At 40.8% G+C, this 24,047-nt stretch overlaps 1 long non-coding RNA gene across 2 annotated transcripts; it reads right to left on the bottom strand.

Moving 5' to 3' along the window:
- Positions 1–1,401: 1,401 nt before the first annotated feature.
- LOC119807308 lies at positions 1,402–21,589 on the bottom strand. 2 transcript variants are annotated; one of them, XR_005284303.1, is made up of 3 exons: positions 21,434–21,589; positions 3,762–3,876; positions 1,402–2,197 (listed from the first exon to the last, which is right to left on the bottom strand). It is a non-coding gene; the product is annotated as an uncharacterized LOC119807308 (long non-coding RNA). The 2 variants fall into 2 exon arrangements; XR_005284304.1 differs by lacking the exon at positions 21,434–21,589 and adding an exon at positions 4,924–5,780.
- Positions 21,590–24,047: the final 2,458 nt, after the last annotated feature.

Raw genomic sequence — 24,047 nt, forward strand, 5'->3', positions numbered from 1 at the left:
TAATTTGGGGCCAGTGGACATGGGACAAAGAATTAGCTCAGCCTCTTCCATCACTGCAGGCCTGCCTTCCCTGCCTGTATCTTGTACTTCTGAAAATAAGATTTCTTCAGCCAAAAGGCTTGGAAAACAATTACTGATGCATAGGTTGGTTCCATTGTTGATGCCCCATGGTGATGACTCTGACCTGAGATAAGATATGCAGAGATGAAGCATTCCTAGCAGGTACCCTAGATTTGGGGTCAGATACTGTGTGCCCTATTCACTGGACTCTGCTATTTCAGGGACAGGTGACCTAGATTGTACTAGGGAGGTATGAAAGTGTGTCATGTCACCCAGGGACTCTAGGGGAAAGGATGGGGAAGGCAAAAATCATGCTCCTTTCTGTCAAGGAAAATTTCATCACATTTGGTGGCTCAGTCTCTTCAACCAGTGATAGAATCCCCCACCCCTTGTTAACCATCTAAATATATGCCTCTCCCTCACCACTCCAAGCTGTGTGACACTTGGCGCTGTCACAGCCTGTCTGAAATGAGGAATCCCACACAGCATTTTATTTTTAGCTTTACTTGCTTACATTTTCTTGTCAACCTCAGCTGGGAGTTTTCCCTCCTGCGTAGTCTTAAATGAATAAAATCTGAGTCATTGGTGCAAGGCTTAAGATGACCACTGTCTTTGGGAAAGACCCTATAGTTGCTAAAAGTCAAGTCTTGGACTGAGTAAATGCTTACTGTATACTGTGGCAACCCTTCCAGGTTTTTTTCTAACTCAATCTGATACAGATCCCCACCTCTCTGAATGTGAGTGTAGAGCTGAGAATATATCTCAGGGCAGAGCACTTGGGAGGAGTTTGAAAGCAAGGAAGTGGCCTGACTCAGCGGGCTTCAGTCTGATGAAATTCCAAATAAACTCTCTACAATTAGTAATGGCCTCTATGTGTATTCCAAATGAAACATAACACAGTTGTAGATTCAACATTAACACCCACAAATAAGAGATAATATTTGATGTTTGTCTTTTGGGGTCTGGGTTATATCACTCAGAATAACTGCTTTCCAGATCCATATATTTACTTGTAAATTTTATAATTTTATAATCTTAATGGTTGAGTAATAGTCCATTGTTTATTATCCATTTATCAGTTGATAGAATTTGAGGCTGTTTCCATTTCCTGGTTAATGTGAACAGAACAACAATGAACACAGTTGTCTGAGCATCTCTGCAGCAGGATAGATACTCTTTTGGGTATATACCCAAGAGTGGTACAGTTGGACATATGGTAGACCTCTTGTAAGGTTTCTGAGGAACCTGCACACTAATTCTTATAGTGGCTGCACCAGTTTGAGTCTCATCAGCAATAAGCAGTCTGAATTTCAATTTTTGGGGAAAGAGATCCAGTGAAGATCACACAGAAACTTCAATCTGTATCACATCAGGATTTTCAATTACTCATTTTTAAAAGGCTTGCTTAATCAACCAGACCATTGTGAAAATCTATTTACTTCATGTACTGTGTTAAATATGATAGAGACTAAAGGGGGGGGAAGAATGAAGAAAGATATTACAAGACCAGAAACTACCCTAAGCATCAACGTGTTCCAAAAATCTTGAAGGAATGTTTGAATGACAAAGGTGGGGTCAAAGTAACAAAAGCACAAAGAAAATTCCCTTTCCCTTTCAGGTCATTGCTACTCAGAGTCCAAATTCTTTCCTAAGAGCCTTCAGTTTGGCTCTTGATTTAGGTTTGGTCTTTATGAACAATGCTACAACGTAGGAATTCTGTTATGAAACACCAATAATCTATTTCAGACTCATCAAAGCTTACCTCTTATTTCTGACATAAGAGGACAATGACAGCACTCTACTAAGCCAATCAACTCTTATAGTGAACTTTGTGTGTGTGTGTATGCATTGCTCCAAGTGTATAGTAACATATATATTTCATGTATGCATCAAATTTTAACTTCTGTTAAATCACTATTTATAAAACAATGCTGAAGTCAGGGCTCTCTGAATAAAATGTTGGTACTTTTCCTTATTCTCTTATTCTTTGCCATTCCCTTAAACCCCAGGTTCTGCACACTGACTGTGAGCTAAACACAGCTAAGTGTCAAGAACTCCAGAGAGTCTTCTTGGCAGCACCAAGCCTACTTGTGGGTGGACTCATCTATAGTAGTACTTTTTCATCAGGACCACCAGCCTGCAAACAAAAACCCAGAGACTTGTTATTAATCATGAAAGCTTGACCTTATCTTAGACTTTCTCCAAACTACCTCTTATAACTTAAGTAACCCCATATGTTTTTAAATCTACATTCTACCACATGACTTGGTTACCTTTTCTTAGTAGGCACATCTGACTTTCTCCGAGTCTGCTGATAAAATCTCAAACCTAGATTCCTTCTCCCAGTTCCTCTCTCTCTCTCTCTCTCTCTCTCTCTCTCTCTCTCTCTCTCTCTCTCTCTCTCTCTCTCTCTCTTTCTCTCTCTCTTTCCCAAAGTCCCACCTATTCTCTCCTGCCTAGATATTGGCCATTTAGCTCTTTATTAAACCAATCAGAAGGTGACTTAGGTGGAGATACATCTCTACAGTGTAAACAAATAATCCCAACACTCTTCTCCTTTATAAACAGCTTGAACAGATAATCAAAAGGAAATCCTTGCTGTGTAAATCAAAATGTATTGAGAGCAGCCAGATCTACCCTACTCCCAGCTCCATAAAGTAATCTACCTAATTTATCTCTCTGGGGAAGAAAAGTAAATAGGGACCTTTATAATAAGCAAAGGTGGCATTGCCCCTACCTTGTTATTTTCTTGGAATTCATATGAATGCCAATTTCAATATCTGCCCCCAACATGCTTTCTCACACACAAAAAGTCTGAACAAATACATCTCAATGGAAGAAATACAAATGACCAACAAATGTATAAAACACACTTAATCACACTAGCCACCAGGGAAATGCAAACCTTAACAACAATGACATATCACCTCACTCTAGTTAGGATGGCTATTATCAAAAACCAAAGATAACAATGGTTAATGAGGGTGTGAATTAAATGAAAGTCTCATACACTGTTGATAGGAATGTTAATTACTACAATCATTATGTAAAACAGTCTGGAGTCTCTTGAAAAGATTAAAATTAAAACTACCTTATGAACTAACAACTATTTTTCATTACTGAGAACATGTGCATGTCCAAAGGAAATAAAATTGACATACCAAGGATAGACTTGCATGCCTGTATTTATAGCTAAGATATGATATCCGTTTAGGTGCCAATCAACAGATGAATGAACAAAGAAAATGTGACATACATGCATACACAATGGGTAATTATTAAGCCATAAAGTAGAATAAAATCCTGTTCTAGATAGAATGGAAACACTATGCAAAGTGAAATAATCAAGGCAAAGAAAGGCAGGTACCACATATTTTTCATATGAGAAGCTTAAAAAAAACCATTGACCTAATTATAGAATTGTAAATGTAAGAGGTTGGAAAAGGCAGGGAAAGTATAAGTAAAGGGAGAATGGATTTGATCAGTGCACAGTGAAAGCATTCATTAGAATATCACACAGAATTCTATTAATCTGTGCATTTGATAAACGGCAACCAAAATGTTTCTATGTGATTAAGTGTGCCTAACTAGGTCCTCAGCTTAAAATGGTGTTACATCTACAAACACTTCTTAAGTTGAAAATGCCACAAGTTTAAATGCATTTAGCAAATCTAACCAAATAAAAGTCATAATTTACCAACCTCTTGCGTAGTAGAATATTAGAATCAGTCAGTCTCCTTGGTTACCTGGCTTAGAGGGAGGCATTCAGTCAAAGCAATAAGCATCAAAAGGAGTATTGGACAGTACATTGTTAGTCTAGAATAAGACAGAAACCCAAAGGTTGGTGCACGGTTTCTACTGAATAGATACTGTTTTCACATCATTGTAAGTAAAATGTCATTCCAATATAAACTGAGCATTGAACTATCTTTATTAAGTATGTATCAACTTAGAGCCTTTGGTTTAACTTAAACTCTGCTTGAAATACAAAACACTTCTATTAATATTACAGAATCTCATGAGAGAAACAAACATTTAAGCACAATTTTTTGTTATATTTTTTTGAAACAAGGTCTTATACTATAGCTGAAGCTAATCTTGAACTATGTAGCCCACATGGCATCAAACTCATGGCAATGCTACTTAGTCTTTCGGTTACTAGGATTACAGTTATGAGCTACTATGCCTAGCTCAGCAGTGATGCTTCTATTAATTATATTTGTGTTTGATCCTTGAGCAACATAGTATTGGTCTTGGAAAGTTAATAGATATTCTTTACTAGTTCTGTGATCAAGACTGCATTTCCCTGATGACTCGTGCTGTTGGTTACTAGTTCTGATCAGGTCACATCACAGCTCTCAGCCTTGGTTCCACTATGTCTACCAAAAGGAAGGAATGCTGACCTGGAAGTACATAACTTGAGTAAAGATGGCATGCAACTCCATATAAAATATGACTCGGTATTCTGGCGATCCTATAATGCATCTAATAAACCATTGTTTTGCATAAAAGGACACAGACTTGAGCAAGAGGATCAGGGTCCCCATCCAAGCATCTATCACAAATCTAGAACAGTGTGCATTTCTATTTTCTAGGGATAGTTCAAGCTGGGTATATCTAGTCTGGGAGTAACTATTTATAACACCCTTGTTCACTCTATTTGCAAGAAATTGTACTAGTTAAGCATAGTTAATCTAATAATCAGACCATTGGTTACAGCTTTGTGTTCTTATGTCCTATAAAACTTGGAAAATCCATCACGGTTAATCTATCTCACTAAATCATAAAGAAGAGCCTGAACATATCACTCCTCTTACAAGGTCTGTCAATGAATGCTAATATTTTATCATATATGAGGATTACCATGTCACATGAAGGAAGGAAGATTCTTCTTAGCTGGCTCATTTATTTCACATTTCTCTCCTCCTAGCTACAAAATCTTCCCACATCTTGTGATGAACACAATGGAAAGCCAAAATTAGAAATCACCTATAGTGACAGAATCTCTACATTTTAATAACACTTAACTCATAGTACACGCACCATTACTATTTGGTCTGAACACATTGCAGACGGTGCTTGTCAGTCATGAAGAATCTATTACAGACTCCTTCTCTGAGTTACTACTACCAACAAACAACAGTTTATGTGACAGTTGATTGTCTTTGTGATAAACACCTTTATGTTATGACCAAGGACATTGGGGCATTTAGAATGATGACATGAACCTGTGACCCAATTAAGGGTGAATCAGAAAGTAACGCTCAAGTTGGCTATTTTCATTTCACCATAACGGTCATAAGGCAGATCAAAAAAAGATAAATTTAGCTCTTGAGGCCAGTAGTCTATAAAGGGTCTGAAAACTCCAAGAGTTCCCAAAATAAGGTGATAAATAATGAGTCCCTTTATTTATTTTTTTTTCAGAGTCAAAATGGTATTTACAGTAGCCACATGCTCATCATTGCCAGTCTTTATTCCTTCTCCAAATGATCTGCTTCCCACTCTACTCCAGCCACAGTGACTTCCTTACAAACTTCTCACATGCCTGAATCTTCCCCATCTCAACCCCTTTGGCTTACCACCTTCTTCACCTGATTCTCACTAGATATGTACACAGTTCTCTTCCTTACCTCCTGTGAGCTACTGATCAAATATTACATTGTCCCAATAGTTCATTTTGACCAGGACACCCCACTGACACTTTAAAGGGTATGTCTTCATTAAACCCCACCCCTCAGAACTCAGGGAATCCCACAGAAGAGGAGGCAGAAAGAACATAAGAGTCAGAAGGACTAGAAGACACCAAGAAAACTAGGCCCTCTAAATCAGCATGAGCCATGCTCCTATGAACTCACAGAGACTGAAGCAGTATACACAGGGCCTGCATGGGTCTGCACAGTCTTTTTCCTGGGATTCCTGAGTGTGCACATGAGTAGATCTCTGATTCTTCTGCCTTCTCTTAGGTTCTTTTCCTTACGTCCATTTGCCATGTCCAACAGTATCAATGTAATAACTTTTTTATTTATCTTATTACAATTACTTTGTTATATTTTAATTATATCTCTTGGAAGTCTGTTCATTTCTACTCAGAGACAAATAGAGTGGCTATGGATGGGAGGGATGGTGAGGAGAAACTTGGAAAAGTAGAGAGAGGGGAAGCTAATCAGGATACATTTTGTGAGAAAAGAAGCTATTTTCAATAAAAAAGGGGAGTTATACAGAAGTGGTAGTTTGAATAAAAATGCCCCCCATAGACTCATATATTTGAACACTTAGTCATCAGGGAATGGCACTCGTTAGAAGGATTAGGAAGTGTGGCCTTATTAGAGGAAGTATGTCACTGGGAGTAGGCTTTGAGGGTTCAGAAGCTCAAACTTACTCAGTGTCTCAATCTTCCTGTTGCCTGTGGATACCGAAGTAAAACTCTCAGCTACTCTCCAGCACCACGTCTGTCAGCATGCTGCCATACTCGCTGCTGTGATGAGTAAACCTCTGAAACTGTAAGCAAGCCCCAGTGAAGCACTTTCCTTTACGAGAGCTACCGTCATGGTGCAATAGAACACTGACTAATACATAGTGCATAATATTTTACTCTAAAATACAAAGCTGATTTCTACTGATATATCTCATCATTGTTAGAAAATTACTTTCAAAGGTGATAATCTCGCCAAGCACTGTGGCTATGTTCCTATAATCTTAGCACTCGGGATATGGAGGCAGGAGGATTGTGAGTTTCTGGCCAGCCTAAGATATAAAATGAATTCAAAGAAACACAGGACTGTGAAAAGAAACCTGGTCTCAAAACGAACTCTTTTTAAGTGCAGCCTCTAAAACATTAGTTAGGGGACCTAGCATATTTGAGACTTGCTTTTCGACCTTCAAAGTGACTCTGTGAAGGGGAGAATGGCACAGCAGGTCCCTGGCCAGCTCTCAGGAGCATCTGTACCACAGCCATCTATATGAATGGAACACTGTCTGGCAGACCGCCACCACTTTTACCCAGGTGTCATCATTTCAGAAAGGGCCCGGAAACTGTAAACTCACAATAGCACAATAGCTTTCTCCCAAAATGACGATTCACTGTCTTAAAAAATAAAAAAAAAAAAAACCTTGAACCAAAATTAAATGCTTTGCAAGTGAAATTTTTCTAGTTTTACATTAAATGTTGATTTTCCCAAATGAAAATTTACTTGCTATATTTTTACTGCTCATCAGACTGTTAATACATATGTTTTCCAGGCATAGTTATTACATGACTTCATTTGGTTTTCACAATAACCAATACCATCCATATTTCAGGTAATAACTTATTTTATAAGTGAGGAAAATGCTCCAACATTCAAATGTGGGATGTTTTTGTTGTTTGGGGGTGGGTTGTTTTGCTTTTTAACAAAAAATATTTTTATTTATAAATAAATATTTGGGGTAGAAGGAAAATAATTGTTCTTGGCATTAAGACCTCCAAAGCATCCCAGATATTCCTAGGCGCATGCTGGATGGTGCCAAATATCAGCTCTGTTCACTGATAATGTTTACTCCATGTTCAGGTATCCAAGGATCCCACTGGTACCCTAAAGGACCTTCATTCTCTAAACATCTATAGCTGAACAATGGTGAGACACGGAAAGAAAAGGATAACATCCTTTAGTTAAGAGCTCACGATAAGGCAAAGCCTGGCACTAAGGGAAGGGTTCATGTGGGAAAAGAAAGGAATGGTGGGGGACAGAAATAATATGCAACTGGATAACAACCAGACACTTCTAGATGCTTTCTAACTTTTCACCAAACTGTAGTGATTTCCACATGGCTCAAGGAAAAGCTAAATGACCTCACCTCTTCAGAAAAAGAATTTCCCTGCACTTGCTGTCTCCCTCAGAAATAGGACATTTTTCTGAGCTACCAAGGCACTCCCAAAATATTTCTTTTCTCTCTGTTTTATTTTGTTTTGTTTTGTTGAGCCAGGGTCTCACTCTGTAGCACTGGCTTGCCTGGAACTCACTGTGTAGCCAAAACAGGTCTCATCTTCACGGTGACCCTTTCATCTCAGGCTCCTGCAGAGCAAGTTCCACACTGAGTTCACCACTGAGCATCCCAGGATTTTCCAGCTGATGATAGGTTAAAATGAAAACGAGACACCCAAACCCTCATTCTCTCTATATATGCCTACTATGTGCAGCCATTCTGGTAGACTCCTGAGGTGGTGAAGGGCCTAATTCAGCAGTCATGGGGAGTAGGAGTGTGTATGTGTGGTGTAAGTTCTATCTTCTCTGCCTATTCTTGTAAAACCATTAAGCTTTAATCATCGAAACTCTGTATTCATGACCATATCCTATAACCTGCTCAGAGCACTACTGTTACATACCATAGTCAGGTTGCATTTCTAACCCCCTAAAATTTTACAGTGAAGATGGATGTTCTTCTTCTAAATCTTAGAGGATATAGCTAGGTCATCCTAATTATGCTGGGCTGTGAATGAGATTTTCTAGTTGTTTTGGAGTGAAATGAAAACTTTTTAAAGTCAAGGAACCTAATGATCCTATTCACCACTGTCTTTCCTACATGACACATAGTAGGTACTTTATTATTTATTAATTTAGTAAGTGAATAAATGACTGCACATAGTTGGATTTTAACCACCCAACTTTTATATTGTGTTATTGGCAATGAACAATGAAATATCCATATAGAGACTGATTTTTTTTTTTTTTTTGGTTTTTCGAGACAGGGTTTCTCTGTGGCTTTGGAGCCTGTCCTGGAACTAGCTCTGTAGACCAGGCTGGCCTCGAACTCGCAGAGATCCGTCTGCCTCTGCCTCCCAAGTGCTGGGATTAAAGGTGTGCACCACCACTGCCCGGCGAGACTGATATTTTTAAGAGGTGAGTATGGATTGCCTGAAAAAAAATCCATCCAACCATATGAAACTAATTGAAGCTGATGTCTTGCTCTTCAGGGTCACACTGTCAACATAAATGACAAGACAAAATCTTTTGCTTGCCTACCTCATATTAAATATGAATCTAGTTTAGTAAATCCATATCTTCACCCTCTCAATTTAAATGCCATTCAAATAAAATAAGGACTGGGGCTGGGAAGATAACTCAGTGGTTAAGAACACTTCCAAAGGATTTGGGTTCAATTCCCAGAATCTGCACAGCAGCTCACAATCATCGGTTAACTCTAGTCCCAGAGAATCTACCACCTTCTTCTAACTTCCAAGGGCACTACACAAAAGTACTGCACAGACAGACATGCAGATGCCAAGGAAAACAGAGGATTGGAAGGAATGGGAAAGGTTGGCCAATAGGGACTAAACTAAGCCTGGGATGCTGGCACAGTTGGGCAATCATGGGCAATAATAAATACTATGCATTTCAAAATAATGAGAAGATTTGGGAAGTTTTCAGAATAAAGGAAGGATAAATGTTTTATGAGATAAGTATGCATAATCTGATTTAAGTAGTATGAAACTTATTTACATATTGAAACAGACTGAGCACAGCAACTCACACCTATAAAGTCAACACTCAGAAAACTTAAGCATGCAGATCTTGGGTGTAAGCCCAGTGTAGGCTACCTAGTAAGAACATATACCAAAGAAAAGGGGTGTATTGGGTATAGTGGCACATACTTGTAATTTCAGCATTCAGAGGCAAGCAGATCTCTGTGAGTTTGAAGCCAGCCTAGTCTATATAGCGAGTTCTAAGAGATTCATGGAGTAAAACTCTGTCAAGAAAGAAAGAGAAGGGGGGAGGAAGGAAGGAAAGAAGGAAAGAAAGGAAACAAATATTACATAATACCTTATTAGTATGTATACTTTCATAAACAAACATATAAAGCTGGAAAGACACACACAAAATAAAGACTACTTTAGACAACTGACTATATAACTGTCCTTAGGAAGAAATACTTGGAAATAAAGTTAAAAACCATCCAGCGTACCTCTTCATTGTACACATTCAGAAAGATAGGCAGGACATAGACACCCAGCTCAAGTCAAGAACCCTGGTAACATTACCACCTTGAGTTGGACACCAGGTCTCCTGATCCCCATAACAGGCCTCTACTTGACTCTGTCTTCCCTCAAACTCTAATTCCACCTAAATACCTTTGAATTTTTTTTCTAACAACTTAGGGGTATATCCTGTTAAATCTCAGACAGACCATTTCTAGCTTTGGTTGATGCCTTGCTATTCTCTTTGAATCTGAAGTATTTGCCTTTTATCAGGCAGACTTCTTCAGCATCCTGCAGATTGAGGGCCAGAGACGTACAGCCAATGGGCACACCCGCAAGAAGTCCCTCATCAAAGTCTAAGGTACACACAGTGCATTTGGAGAGACCCATGTTCTGGATATAAACAGCCAGCTGAGGAGCTGGAACAAAGGCTCAGGGAGTTAAATGCTTCTGTGCAAGCATGAGGACCTGAGTTCGGATACCCGACACCCACATGAAAAATCCAGACACAGTGAGACTGAGACAGGAAGACCCCCGAGGTTCTGGCCAGTCCATCTCACCAAATTAGTGAGCCCAGATTCCCTGAAAGATCCTGTCTCGGAAAATGTGATGAGACGCTAAGAGCCAGAGGATGGGAGGAGATCTTTGAAATGCTGTCTTCTGGATATGACATGATTGATACATATCGAATCACAACAGCAACAGTCGCCTGCTTAAGACCTGCAAAAGACCAAGTCAGTCAACATTACAGCCTGGATTGGGGAGAGTTCCTAAGGTCCCACCCCTAGCCGAGGACCTATTAGCAGTTGTTGGTGACTGAAGGAGGAAAATTCACTTTTCTTTGAAGTAGTGGCCCATTGGTAGGCTGTCTGTACCCCAGTAGATGGTCCCACACTCATGAGCAATATGGTCAGCTCTAATTGAACTCACGAAGTTCTTAACAATAGAAATTTTAAAAGACAACATGAAGTTGGGAGGGAGACAAGTTGGAGGGATCCTGGGAGAGTATGCGAGAGGATATGGAGGGTAGAAACAATGAACATACTTTGCATACATGATTCACATTTTAAAAGAATAACTTTAAAAAAACGACCAAATCGGACTCTCTGAAAGTGGCTGATGGTGGAGGCTGACCGAGGAGCCAAGGACAATGGCGATGGGCTTGGTCTCTACGACAAGGATGGGCTCTGTGTGAGCCTTGTCAGTTTGGTTGCTCACCTTCCTGGACCTGGAGGGAGTTGGGAGGACCTTGGACTCAACATAGTGTAGAGAACCCTGATGGCTCTTTGGCCTGGAGAGGGAGGGAGTGGGGGTATGGGTGGAGGGGAGGGGAGGGAAGGGGGAGGAGGAGGGGAGGAGATGGCAATTTTTAATAAAAAATAAATAAACTGGAAACAAAAAAAATATTTTTAAAGTAAGGTAGAGAACAATTGAAATAGGTATCTTATGCTGACCTCAGACCTCTACTTGCATGCACAGTTTCCCATAAAAACACATATTTGTGTGTGTGTGCATGTGTGAGTACACAAATATATGACAAACTGAGTCCAACCTCCAATACTAATTATATGTCCATGACTTTTGTCACTTAGTGATTGCATGACAAGGAATTTTTCTTAGCACCACTAGTTGTTAAATAAAAAATTTAATTTCAGGGTAGTGCTGCAATTTATTGTTTCTGTTCCTTTCATGTTACAAAACCTGGAGCAATCTTACTTCAACTGAATGAGTTCGTGTTTTTGTGATCGGCTGTGCCCTCTGCTTCATGGTTAGGTGCTCTATCTGAGTCAGTTTATAATTAGAAGGTGAAAAGAAGGGTGGTATTTACAAATAGAGCTTGAAATGGAGGGTGAAGTCGCCACAAATAGATCTGTCTAGCACTCTCGCCATTGGTTTTTTTCATCTATCAGAAAAATAATACGGGTACCAAAATAACCCACACCTGTTAGCAGAGGGGAACCAATTCATTTTAGCCAGCGGCCATAGAAATGGATGTGGCGTTGCTGTGTGATGTAGAATCCACAGAGATAATTAATCAGGGTTGTTTGGCTTTGTTCTCTTCTGCTCTGCATTGTTCTCATTTGAGACAGGGTCTCATGTAGCCCAGGCTGGCTTGGAATTCACATGCAGCCAAGGATGACCTTGCCCTCCAGATCTACCTGCCTCCATGCTGGGCTCTTACTCAATGATTTGAAGGTGAGAAAGTGGTTAAACAGCCCACTCTGGAGAATAGTCTCTGAGAGATAATCAACAGACATGTGTCTAAATTTGAAGTTTTGTTCTATTCTTGTTGCAAGAAATTTCTATGTAAGCCAGAAGTCAGTCTCTCTGTCTCTGTCTGTCTCCCTCTCTCTATCTCTATCTATCTCTATATCTCTCTCACAACACACAAACACACACACACATAAACACCACATGTGCACACGCTCACACACATACACAAACACACACACACACACCAGGGTAGTTACCTGACATCCATACATTTGGAACATTTGGAATCGTGCTGTTTGGGGATCTCCAAGATAAAAAGGCAAGAGTTTCTCTATTCTCACAAAGTGACATTCTCATAATAAGGTGTAGATTAGATCAATAAAGAGATAACATAAATCATTAAAGAGAATATCGGTTTGTGGTAAGTGCTACAAAGGGAAGTATGTGGGATGGTATGATGAAGCAGAAATGAGCAGAGAATGAATGAAAGCCATCGATAAGCGAGAATGACAGAGGAGAGCAGATGACACTTGAGCTGGGACCTGGAGAGGAACATTAAGCACTGAGCTGAGGCATTCGCACCATTGCTAATTCACTGTCAGGCTCACCCATAAGTGGAACTTCTATATCACACTCAGGGAGCATTGAAAGAAAGAGTGCAGAAAGATTTTCGCAGCCAAAGATCATGGAGGACCAGAGTGGAGCAGTGTCCTCTGGACATTAGAGAACTCCTGCACTCATGAAGTCACAGCAGCTGTGGTTGCCTGCACACAACCAGTTAGCAGACATTCCAGCGTGGAGTGGGAAGGGCTTTATGAGTCCCCACCACTGAGGAGCTATAGACAGTTGGTGGGTTCTGAGGAGGAGACAGTCAGTTTTCTATAAGACATTAGCTTCTAGTAAGTTGACCACACCCCAGCAGGTGCCCCCACATCTTAAATTAGAGTTAATGGGTTATTTAAAAAAAAATATGAAGTTGGGAGGAGTAAGGAGATGGGGTCAGATCATGAAGAGTCAGAGTGAGAAGCTGATCATGAATAAATTCAAAATACATTGTATGAAATTCTCAAAGAACTAACAAATTGCCGATGGGATCCACTGTGTTTGTGAAGTTCTTACACTATATTCAGTGACTGTTCCTAGAACTTTTCAACCGTGGTCCACTGCCTTCACCCTTTCTCACTGAGATCCAGCCTTCTAAGTTCAGGCAAGTGGTATTTCTGAGCAGGGCACAGTCCTAAACCCTTGAGGTAGATGCTTACTTCTAACCTCCCTCTATGAGGGCAGGTAAGTCAGCATCTTTGCTGTATAAAAGAGGAAGAGCAACAGCCAGAATCTGAGCTACCCACCTGTGACTTTGGCAAGTAGCACGCTGAGGGTGGCGTTGTTACTTAGTTTTAGTCATAAACATAAACTTAACTCTGTACTCCAGCTAGATTTGGGAAGGAGTAAGAAAAATGTACAGGAAGAGAGAGGGGGTGAGTTATGCAAGTCTGTACGGGGGGGAAAGCACAGAGATTAAAGACCCTGCAAGTAGGCAGGGTGGAGGGGGACAGAAGCTGTCTGCAGAGGAGACATCAGTAACTGTAGAAGGAAGCGGTGGGGCTGCGTCCTGCCACCCGGCCGCCGGCTAGCTTTACACCCGAAATAATTACATGGAAACTGTATTCTTTTAAAACACTGCCTGGCCCATAGTTTTAGCCTCTTATTGGCTAATTCTCACATCTTCCTTTAACCCATATTTAGTAATCTGTGTAGCACCACGAGGTGTGGCTTACCAGGAGAGATCTTAACCTGCGTCCATCTCAGAGAGGAGAATCATGGTGACTCACTATGGCGACTGCCTGAAGCGTCTCCCCAACTCTGCTTCCTTGTTCCCACAATTCTGTTCTGTCTACTCCGCCTACCTAATTTTCTGTCTCTTAAAGGGCCAAGGCAGTATCTTTATTAATAATGAAAGTAACACATAGACATTCCTCCATCTTTTCCCCTTTTTCTGTTTAAACAAAAAAGAAAGGCTTTAACTTTAACATAGTAAAATTACATGTAACAAGAGTTATCAAGCAAGAATTACAGTTATAATATTTATATCTATTTTATCTTTTATCATAACTAAGGAAAACTATAACTACCTATTTATTCTTCAACTCCATCAAAGACTCCAGAAGGATATAAGACTACCTAAGTAAACAAGAAATAAGTAACTTATAAAACTCTAGAAATGACAGAGACAACTCGCTGCCTGGACAGTCACCCAAAGTTCCTCTGTACCGTTGGGGCATCCATCTTCGGCCTTCAGGCCCATAGGGTCCAGCAGACATTTCCATGAAGCAGGAAATTCCAAAGACAGTTCAGTCACTTTCTGTTGTGTCCTGTAGAACGTCTCGCAGACTCTTTCATGAATCAGGAACCCCAAAAGACCATCTCACCTTTAGGCAAGTTCAGTAGTCCTCTTTCTGTGGGTTCCTTGTGTCCAGTTTATGCAACAGTCCAGACAAGAGCAGTTTCTTGCCCAAATGGCTAACAAACTCCATAAGTAGCCTCTTCGATGCCCATCTTCCTCTCTAAGTAGATTGGTGCTGCCAGGAGCAGACGTGTCTCATTGTCATGAAAAGCCCTAAGTTATTAAAACACTTAAATGCCATATTCTGCAGCCTTTGAAAGATATGAAGAATGCCTATCTGAAATATATCTATGCACATCTAGAAAATGTAACTAACATGACTACAAGCTTGACTATTATCGATGATTATCCATTAACAACCTATATTTCCTAATTATACATTACATTTTAAAATGAACTACACAATCACAATAGCTTAATCAACAGCAGAAATACATATACATATAACAAATTGACCTTAAAATCCATACCATTGCAAATTATTCATCTCTATATCATATCCCCCTTTAAATGTAAAAGAACATTTATAAACAATATTTGGGAAAATGGGCGCAGTTATTTCTCTCCAAACTGCTTCCTGCTGAATGGGGGCGCTGTTATTTAGGTCTTTTATGGTGTAACCTGTGTGCTAGGTTCCTCTCAGTTGGCAGTTGAGTGAAGTAATTTTTTGAAGATGTTCACAGCAACCTTCAGGAGGGCGTGGTCTATCATACCATATTGGGATAGAAGCAATCCACAGAGTCTCGTCCTCTGTGAAAACAAAAGAAGAAACTCTTTTCCAAAGCATCATGTTCTTAGATCCAAATCCTGAAGTCATACCATTAAGATGTCCATTCTGGTCTAGACTGGCAGCCCATATAATGAAATGTCTTTCTGTATTTAGCTCCTTTACAGTCAAAAATTTCAAAGAAAACACAATACATAATTCAGACTCTCTGTGAATTTTCCATTTTTACGTGGCTTATTTTTACTCTATCACTTTACTTCTTTTAATCTATAACTATCTGTACTCTGTCTCTTTAAAGACTTTACCCTTTTTTAAGGCATTAACTTCATTCTCTATATATTTATTTTTTCCTCTCTGAAGCCTACGTACAGTCATCCAACATTGTGACCCATTTAAAAGTCTTTTCTGTCTGAATCTGTCCTATTGTGAATCTGTAATTTTTCTACTGTCGAGAAACATGTTTGATTTGCGCCTTTACATCACTAAGCACTTAAGACTCTAAGCTGTGACAATCCTAGGTCAAAAACAGGTACTGCGGGCTTGCCCTGCCTAGTCCAACATGGTGGAGCCTCTTGTGAGTCTGAATCGGTTGCACCTCTGAGCTGCAGATCCGCTGGGCTGTTCTAGATGTTGGCTCCACCCCTCTCCAATTTCAAAATGGAGGACTTACCATTTTCTGCTAGCTCTGGGGCTGCCAGGTAGGAGCCGCACTCAGCACTTTAATTCTGAGACTGAGCATGCCGCACAGAAACTCTTTTCATCCAAGTTACAATCAAATCTGACACGCAGAGCACTGTGCAGTCTGAAAACATCTCTCTGTATGGCGGCAGAAATCCGCCATGTTCTCCCGCTCGCCTAAGCCTGATTCCGCCATCTGCCCAGTTGCAGGCGGGGAGTTCTGAGCCATTGGCTCGGTCTCAGCGCACTCTCCTTCCAATCCCAAGCGGGAACACAAATATCCAGGCCCATAAAAGCCACTGAAATGCTTTAAAGCCAGAGTTCGCGCTGGCGGCACAGCACCAGGAAGCCGCGTTTTAAAATGACTCAGCTTTTTCTCTGCCGCTTTTGCTGAAACAGGAAATCTCTCTACGGCACGTCCTAGCAAACAGCAAAAAGTTGTGTTAAACTCTCTCTCTCCTTTATTTAAAGCCTTCTCAGGTTTTTAAGTGGATTTAGTATTTTTTAAATGCTCACTCTTCACAGTGGTGACCTTGCTGGTCATTCCTAGACCCAGAATGCTCCATGGCCTCCAGGATCCCCATGCCCACTTTTATCATACTGAGACCCTGTATTTGCCACCTAGCCTCTAGTTTAACTTGAGCACAGGAAAAATTAGAAGCTGTTTGTATTTAGTCCAGGCTTTGTCATGGATATGGTGCTAGCTCGAGCTATCCTGTGAGTTTCTGTCTCAAAAACTAAACTAAAATAAAATAAAATCTCGGTTCCTCCAGGAAACTCTCATAACTTCCATGGCTAGATTAGATATTTTCATTACACCTTGTAACTTTCTATTGATAGCAATTAAAGTACCCTCAAATTCATATTTATTGGTATTTTGTGTTTACAGTTTCAGATACACTCCTTTTTTATCTCCGGTGAGTAACCTGGTGTCTGTGTGCAGTTAATGTTTACTAAATAAATAAAGGGCATTACTATGTGATCAATAAAGCAGTGGGAAGTGCAGCAGCATCCAGAACTGAATCTTAAAAACATTTTTCCTCCTTAAGTTGGTAATTTCAAATCTAGATAGATATAGAAAAGGAATATGCTCAATTTAATGATTATGGATTACATCTACCACTCCAATACCTCAGTAAGCAATTTCCCCACATGCCCCACTTTCCCGTCAGCATTTACAAACAGTGGACAGGACCCCACATTGTTACAGGAGCTAGATGAGACCATTATTCTCCCTTTGGAAAATGACCTCATTAATGAAATATATAGTACCAAATTATGCACAAGCATATGATCTGAGAGAATCCACTGTATTTGCTCTTAGATTTAAAAGAACACCTCTCAAGCATTAACATTGTTCTTTTTCCAAAATTAAAAGGCTGCATCTGGCAATAAGAGTCATAACGTCAGCAAGATGGTAGAATAGGACATTCCACCATCTAACAAAAAAAAAGAAAGGTATTCATTTAAAAAAATTATTCTGAGTATGTAAAAAAGATCAGTTAAGCTGGTGCAACCACACAAAGGAGGAAAAAGGTAAACATGACTGCAAAAAGGTAGGAAGGAAGACAGGGCTACAGAACTAGTTCATCTGGCAAGCAATAGGCCCTACCTGGATTTGAACACCAGCAGCATAGAACCAAACACATATAAGGACAGGAAAAGCAGTTTCCCTTTACCTGCATCATCCAACCCCTGAGGGTAGCACAGCTTAGAGGATTGATGGATCTTCTCAGGCCACAAGTTCCCCTAAAGGAAAAGGCAGATGTGTATGTGTCTGTCTGTCTGTCAGTCTGTCTGTCTGTCACAGACCTTCAGGACACTGCCCAAAGAATCCACTTTGGTTTCACACTACACAAATGGTTCCAAAGGCCAAACAAATTTCAGAAGACAGAGGAATGGACAGGAACAAGAAAGAAGGACAGGGACTATAAATGTCAATCATACTACAAGTGCTACTGGGGCTCCCTGAAGTGTACTCTGTGGAAGATGTGGAGGATGTCTCACCACGGAGAAACTCCATAGCTTTACAGTCACTTCAGACACAACCCCACACCACACACACACACACACATGAAAAAGAGAGAGAGACAGACAGAGCTCAGACAGAGAGACTGAGCATCTTGCAGCGTTCACCATCATAGAATCCTGCAGCATGTTCCGAAGCAAATTCTGGCACCCTTTGCTGTTGAGGAAACCATTAATTACTGCAGACCTTAAGGGATTTTAGCAGTTGAGGGTCTCATGAGTTTCTGCTTTCACTCAATGAAGTTTCTTGAGCTACCACTTCCCTCTCCCACTGGAGTTGACCCAGAAAATGTGCTAAGGGTACCATGGCCCCAGAACTTAGTGAAGCCACTGAATACCTATACCTGGCTCTGGCCCCTATCTCTAGCACCAGTCCCAACCCCTGGAGTCTCACACACAAACATATCCATCAAGATCCCTGGTGCCATTCCTTTCTGTATATGTGTGAACACTACTGGTCCTAACCCCACCTACCCAGATGTGTATTCTGCCAGGTGCTGCTGAGGATCCACAACTCCAAGTCCCCTTCAAATACCATGGGCCCCATGTAGCTGTTGCTGCCAAGAGCCATGTAATTGCTGTTATCACAAACTCCAGCTTCCTGAGATAGCATACTCACCTGGGCTGGAACTTCTTCGCATACCTGTACTTGAAGCCCCATACCACTATATCCACTGCCACAAGTCACACAAATACAGCCCTGAGTCACTCCGACATCCTTGTCTTGGAACTGAAGGCCTTTCTATGGAAATCATGTGATAAAGCCTAGAGGAGCTGACAGTGTGTTCAAATAAGCAGATACAATGGAAGTATAAGAAGAATGTCTATGGGCCATGTTGATGTGAGTGGCCTGTGCTGACACCTGAGGTCATGTTGATGTCCACAGTCCACGCTACTGCTGAGAGTCATGTTGTGATCCATGGCCCTGCTGCAGCTGGAGGCCATGTTGATGCCCATGCCCTGTGCTATCACCAAAGGCCACGCAGATTTCCATGGTTTGTGCCACAGTCTGAAGCCATGTTGATGTCTGTGGTCCATGCCGCTACAGACCATGTTGGCCATGTTGGTGTCATGGCCCATGTTGCCCTAGAGGTCATGTTTAACAGTGACCTGTGCTGCTATAAAGAGCCACAAGAGTGTCTGTAGTCCTTTCTGTCTCCAGAAATTATATGGAAGTCCATGATCTGTGTTCCCACTAGCTGTAAAGGACAAGGGAAGTACTTCCGTAGTGGTACTGATGACTGTAGACTCATAGCTGAGAAAGAAAGTCATAGAAGGCTCTCTGATAACCCCTACCCCACTCCTACCCCCCAAAAGCAACATCTTAGACAGAAAACGATTGAAGAGAACTCTTAAAAATTGTGATAAGGATGCCGAAGTGTAGCTCTCCACAGTGATGGTGTCTCTCAGGAATTTAGGTAGGAAAGGATTCATTCTTCTTAAAGGAGATTGCTGCTGGGAGTTTAACCATTCTCCAGTGAGGATTTGACAACACAAATTGGACTTGGTTCTTCTCCTCCTCCTCTTCCTCCTTCTTCTCTTTCTCCTTCTCATCTTCTCTTTCTCTTCCTTCTTCCTCTTCCCCCTCCTTTTTTTGGGGGGGTGGGGAGGGGAATGAAGACACCAGAGTGAGAGTGAACCTGGGAGGACTGGAAGGTAATTGTGACCAGGGTGCGTTGTGAAAAATAGCCAATCAATCAACAAATATGCTGGGGAAAATGATATAAAGAAAATGAAAGTCAGGAAACATGACAATATCAAAAAACCATAGCAAAATGCCAGTAAGCAATTCCAAAATAATGGAGATCCATGAATGTTTTGACAGTTTAAACCAATTTTTCTGAAGATGTTCAATGAGCTACAAGACAACAAGAGAAAATAATTTGGAAATCAGGAAACTAATGCAAAACCAAGACACGGAGTTGAAAAGAATCCACATCTAGAAAAAAAATCGTAAAATTTATAAGGAAGCACAAAAGGCCTGAAATAGTCAAAGCAACCCTATGCCAAAAGAACAATACTGAAGACATCAGAGACCTCTCTCAAATTATACTATAGAACCATAGCAACAAGGCCAACTGACACAAAAAAAATAGACACATAAAGGAAAGGAATGAAGGAGCCAGAAATAAATCCACATAGATACATTTACTTAGCCTTTAACAAGGGTATGAAAAATATACAGTAGGAAAAAGATGCTGTTTCAACAAACAATACTATAAGTGATTTAAGTCAATGGAGTATTAATATTCACAATAGAAGACTGAAACTGAACTCAGATTTCTTACCCTGCACAAGCATCTATTCAAAATGGGTCTAAAGTTTTAATGTAAAGCTGGAAATCACTTAAGGATAACAGGAAAAACACTTCAAGATATAGGCACAGGCCACCTGTCAGATTGGCTAAAATCAAAAACACCAATGATAGCCTTTGCTGGAGAGGTTATGGAGTAAGGGGTACACTCATCCATTGCTGGTGGGAATGCAAACTTGTGCAACCACTTTGGAAAGCAGTGTGGCAGTTTCTCAGGAAATTCGGGTTCAACCTACCCCAGGACCCAGCAATCGCACTCTTGGGAATTTACCCAAGAGATGCCCAATCATATTACAAAAGCATTTGTTCAACTGTTTATGGCAGCATTATTTGTAATAGCCAGAACCTGGAAACAACATAGATGCCCTTCAGTGGAAGAATGGATGAAGAAACTGTGGAATATATACATATTAGAGTACTACTCAGAGATAAAAAACAATGACATCTTGAATTTTGCATACTCTGTCTCTTTTTTGAGCTGTAAGGACTTTAAGTTTAATGAGAGGGACCTAAAGGCATGATCTGCTCTGTTGCTGAGCCGCCATGACATAACAGAAGCCACAGAGGGGAGGGACAAAAGGCTGAAACCAAAAAAAAAACTGCACCACGCCACGGCTGGAATTAAAAAGCCGGCTGGAAGTTTAAAAGCCTGAGAGCCGGTTGCTATCCAGAGCCAAAATCATGAAAACCCGCGAAAAGCACCCAGGCCTATATCAGAACGTCTTCTGAAAGAAATATAGGTGGGATGCAGAGCCGTGCGAACACCCGGGTCCCGTGACCTGAGTGCTATGACCTAGCTGGATTCTGGCGACCCAGAACCCAGAGAGGCCAGAGGGAGCCGCTCCGAGCGGCGGTTAACCGTTGAGAGAAGAAAAAAATAAAGAGGTGGAAAAACAGATAAACCGAGGACCTGGTCCTCAGTCGAATGCACCGCACAGAAAGTGTGCAGTGCTAATGCGCGGGCGGATTGGTCCCCAGGACCAATCCACAGGACCCTGGCAAAGGAAGCAACCGTGGGGGCAGGGGGGGGGGGAGGAAGGGGGGGGTGACACTCACCGAGTGAGCCGGGAAGCCGGTGGCGAGAGTGGAAAAGCAACCTGGTTCGGGGGTCACATGGCACCAATTTTGTTCTTAAAGACTTAGTAGCTGGGCAGCTGCGCGTAGCTGCGCGGATTCCTGCGGAACACGTGTGACCAGGGCGGCGGGTGAACAGGCGGTGCAGCGGCAGGTTAACGGCACAGACACAGAAAATAGACATAAAGCTTTATTAAAAGAGAGAGGGGGGAGGGGGAGAGAGAGAGAGAAAGAGAGAGGGAGGGCGCGTGTGCACATGCAAAAGGGGGGCAGTGAGAAGAGAGAGGGAAGGGAGAAGATTCAGGATGACTCCAAGAGACCAGAGGTCGCTGGGAGTGGGCGTGGAAAGGGGCGGGGACCAAAAGAATAACAGGAGGAGCAGGGGAGGAGATGGAAATTTTTAATTTAAAAAATGAGCAAAAAAAAAAATTAAAAAAAATTCAGAAGTGTTGAAAAAAAGATATAGGCACAGGCAAGGAGTTTCAGAAAGGGACTCTAATAGCATAGGAAACAATCCCAAGAATGAAAATACAAGATTGCATAGATTTTTTTGTTATTTTCTTTTGTTTTACAAGACAGGATTTCACTGTAACTATGGAGCCTGTCCTAGAACTAGCTTTTGTGATCAGGCTGGCCTTGAACTCACAGAGATCTGCCTGCTCTGCCTCCTGAGTGCTGGGATTAAAGGCGGGCACCACCACTGCCCAGCTGATTGCATAGAATTCTAAAGTTTTTCTTTAGCCAAGGAAACAATAAGAAAATCAAATAAGCATCCAATAGAATGGTAGAAAATCAGATAGGGGATTCATATTTAGAATTCATAAAGAACTCTAAAAATTAACCACCCAGAAAAAGAAATCACTTAATTAATAAATGGACTAATGAGCAAGTATACAGTTCACAAAGGAAGACAAACAAACATCCAATAAATATTTTTTAAAGTATTAAACATCCTTAGTTATTAGGAAAATACAAATGAAAATTATACTGAGAGCCCACCTCTTCACAGTCAGAATGGTAGTCATCAAGTGTCAGGGTCCAAAGCCCCAACATAAAAACTACTTTTCCCTAACTGGATCGGTATGGAGACGTGGGAAATAATGAGACACAGTTCACACAGCAATATTGGGAGAGCATCTCAGGCTTCATTCATTCCTGAAGACCTACCCATGTTTATTCTTCAAACACCTTTTATCCCCCGGTAAACCAAGGTGGAAACTCATTGATATTCTCTTTCCGGGACGCTGGAATACTGAAACACCTGGAATTTAGTCACCAACTTGGAATCCACACCTCTCCACAGGCAATCTACATATTAACAAAAGAGAAGAAGCAATACATCCTGAGCCTTTGTTAGGTGGCTACAGCTTGTCTGGCAAAATTGCAGCTGCCCTTGGAAACTAAGCATGTCCAGAGAACCTGGCTGCAAATATTTTGTATGAAATATGGGCCTACAATCAAGCAAACAAATGACAACAAATGTTGACCAGGGTATACAGAAAAAAGAAACACTTATTGCTGGTGTAAACATAAACTGGTATGACAACTATGGAAATTAGTGTAGATGTTCATTAAAACACTAAAAATAGAACTACTATATCATCCAGATATACTTAAAGGATTCTCAGTCAGCATACCACAGAAATACTAGCATATTCATGTTTTCTGATTTATGCAGTAGCATATGAAAATGAAAATGTCACCAAATCATCAATACATATGCTAACTAAAATAATTAATAATAATAAAAAATCACACAAATTGAGCCAAACAGAAATTCTGGAGCTGAAAATTTATTCACAATGAATAAATTTTATTATTTTACTATAATGAAAAGTTTAACTAGTTTTATAGAGACTCCTTGAGCAGAATAATTCCTAAAGTCAAACACCAATCACTTGAAATTACGAAAAGAGAAAAATTGGAGGGAAATATAAAGGAAGAAGGAAAACCCATGGGATATTATCAAGCAAATCAATGATAATTGCAGGAGTCTTTCTCTGGGGGCAAGAGAGAGAGAGAGAGAGAGAGAGAGAGAGAAATGAGAGAATGTTGTTTTTCAAAATCCTTTGCAAATGTGGCATGATACCAAAGCAAATGAGTCTGTATGTAGATAATTTCACAAGAGAGCAAGGTCCTGCCAATCTGCAGCCAGGACTCTGACCAATAAGCCTGAAACCTGGGAACCTAACCTGGGAACCTATCACTATAGTTACCCTCCAGCTTGAGTAATACCAATTTCAATAACCCAATCCCAAAGTCCCTATCAAAGCACTTTTGTTCATGAGTGGTTGCCACATGACTACCCCCCACATTGCTACCCCTCTGAGGAGACATAAACTGAAGATCACTTAGCCAACCATCTGGCTGACCTCGAGCACTTTTTTCTTTCTCTGTAGTCTTTGTACTACCAGCTCTCAAATACCAAAATGGAGATATATAACCAATTATGAAAGCTTGGCCTTAGCTTAGGTTTGTCCCACTAGCTCTTATAACCAGTTATTTTAATGTATGTCCTGTAGTGTAGCACATTACCTCGTCTTTCCATACTGCTCAGAATGCTTTCTCCATGCCTGGAAACCCTGCCTTTCTTTCT

This window comes from Arvicola amphibius, chromosome 2, assembly GCF_903992535.2.
Source record: "Arvicola amphibius chromosome 2, mArvAmp1.2, whole genome shotgun sequence".
In the NCBI taxonomy this organism is placed as follows: domain Eukaryota; kingdom Metazoa; phylum Chordata; class Mammalia; order Rodentia; family Cricetidae; genus Arvicola; species Arvicola amphibius.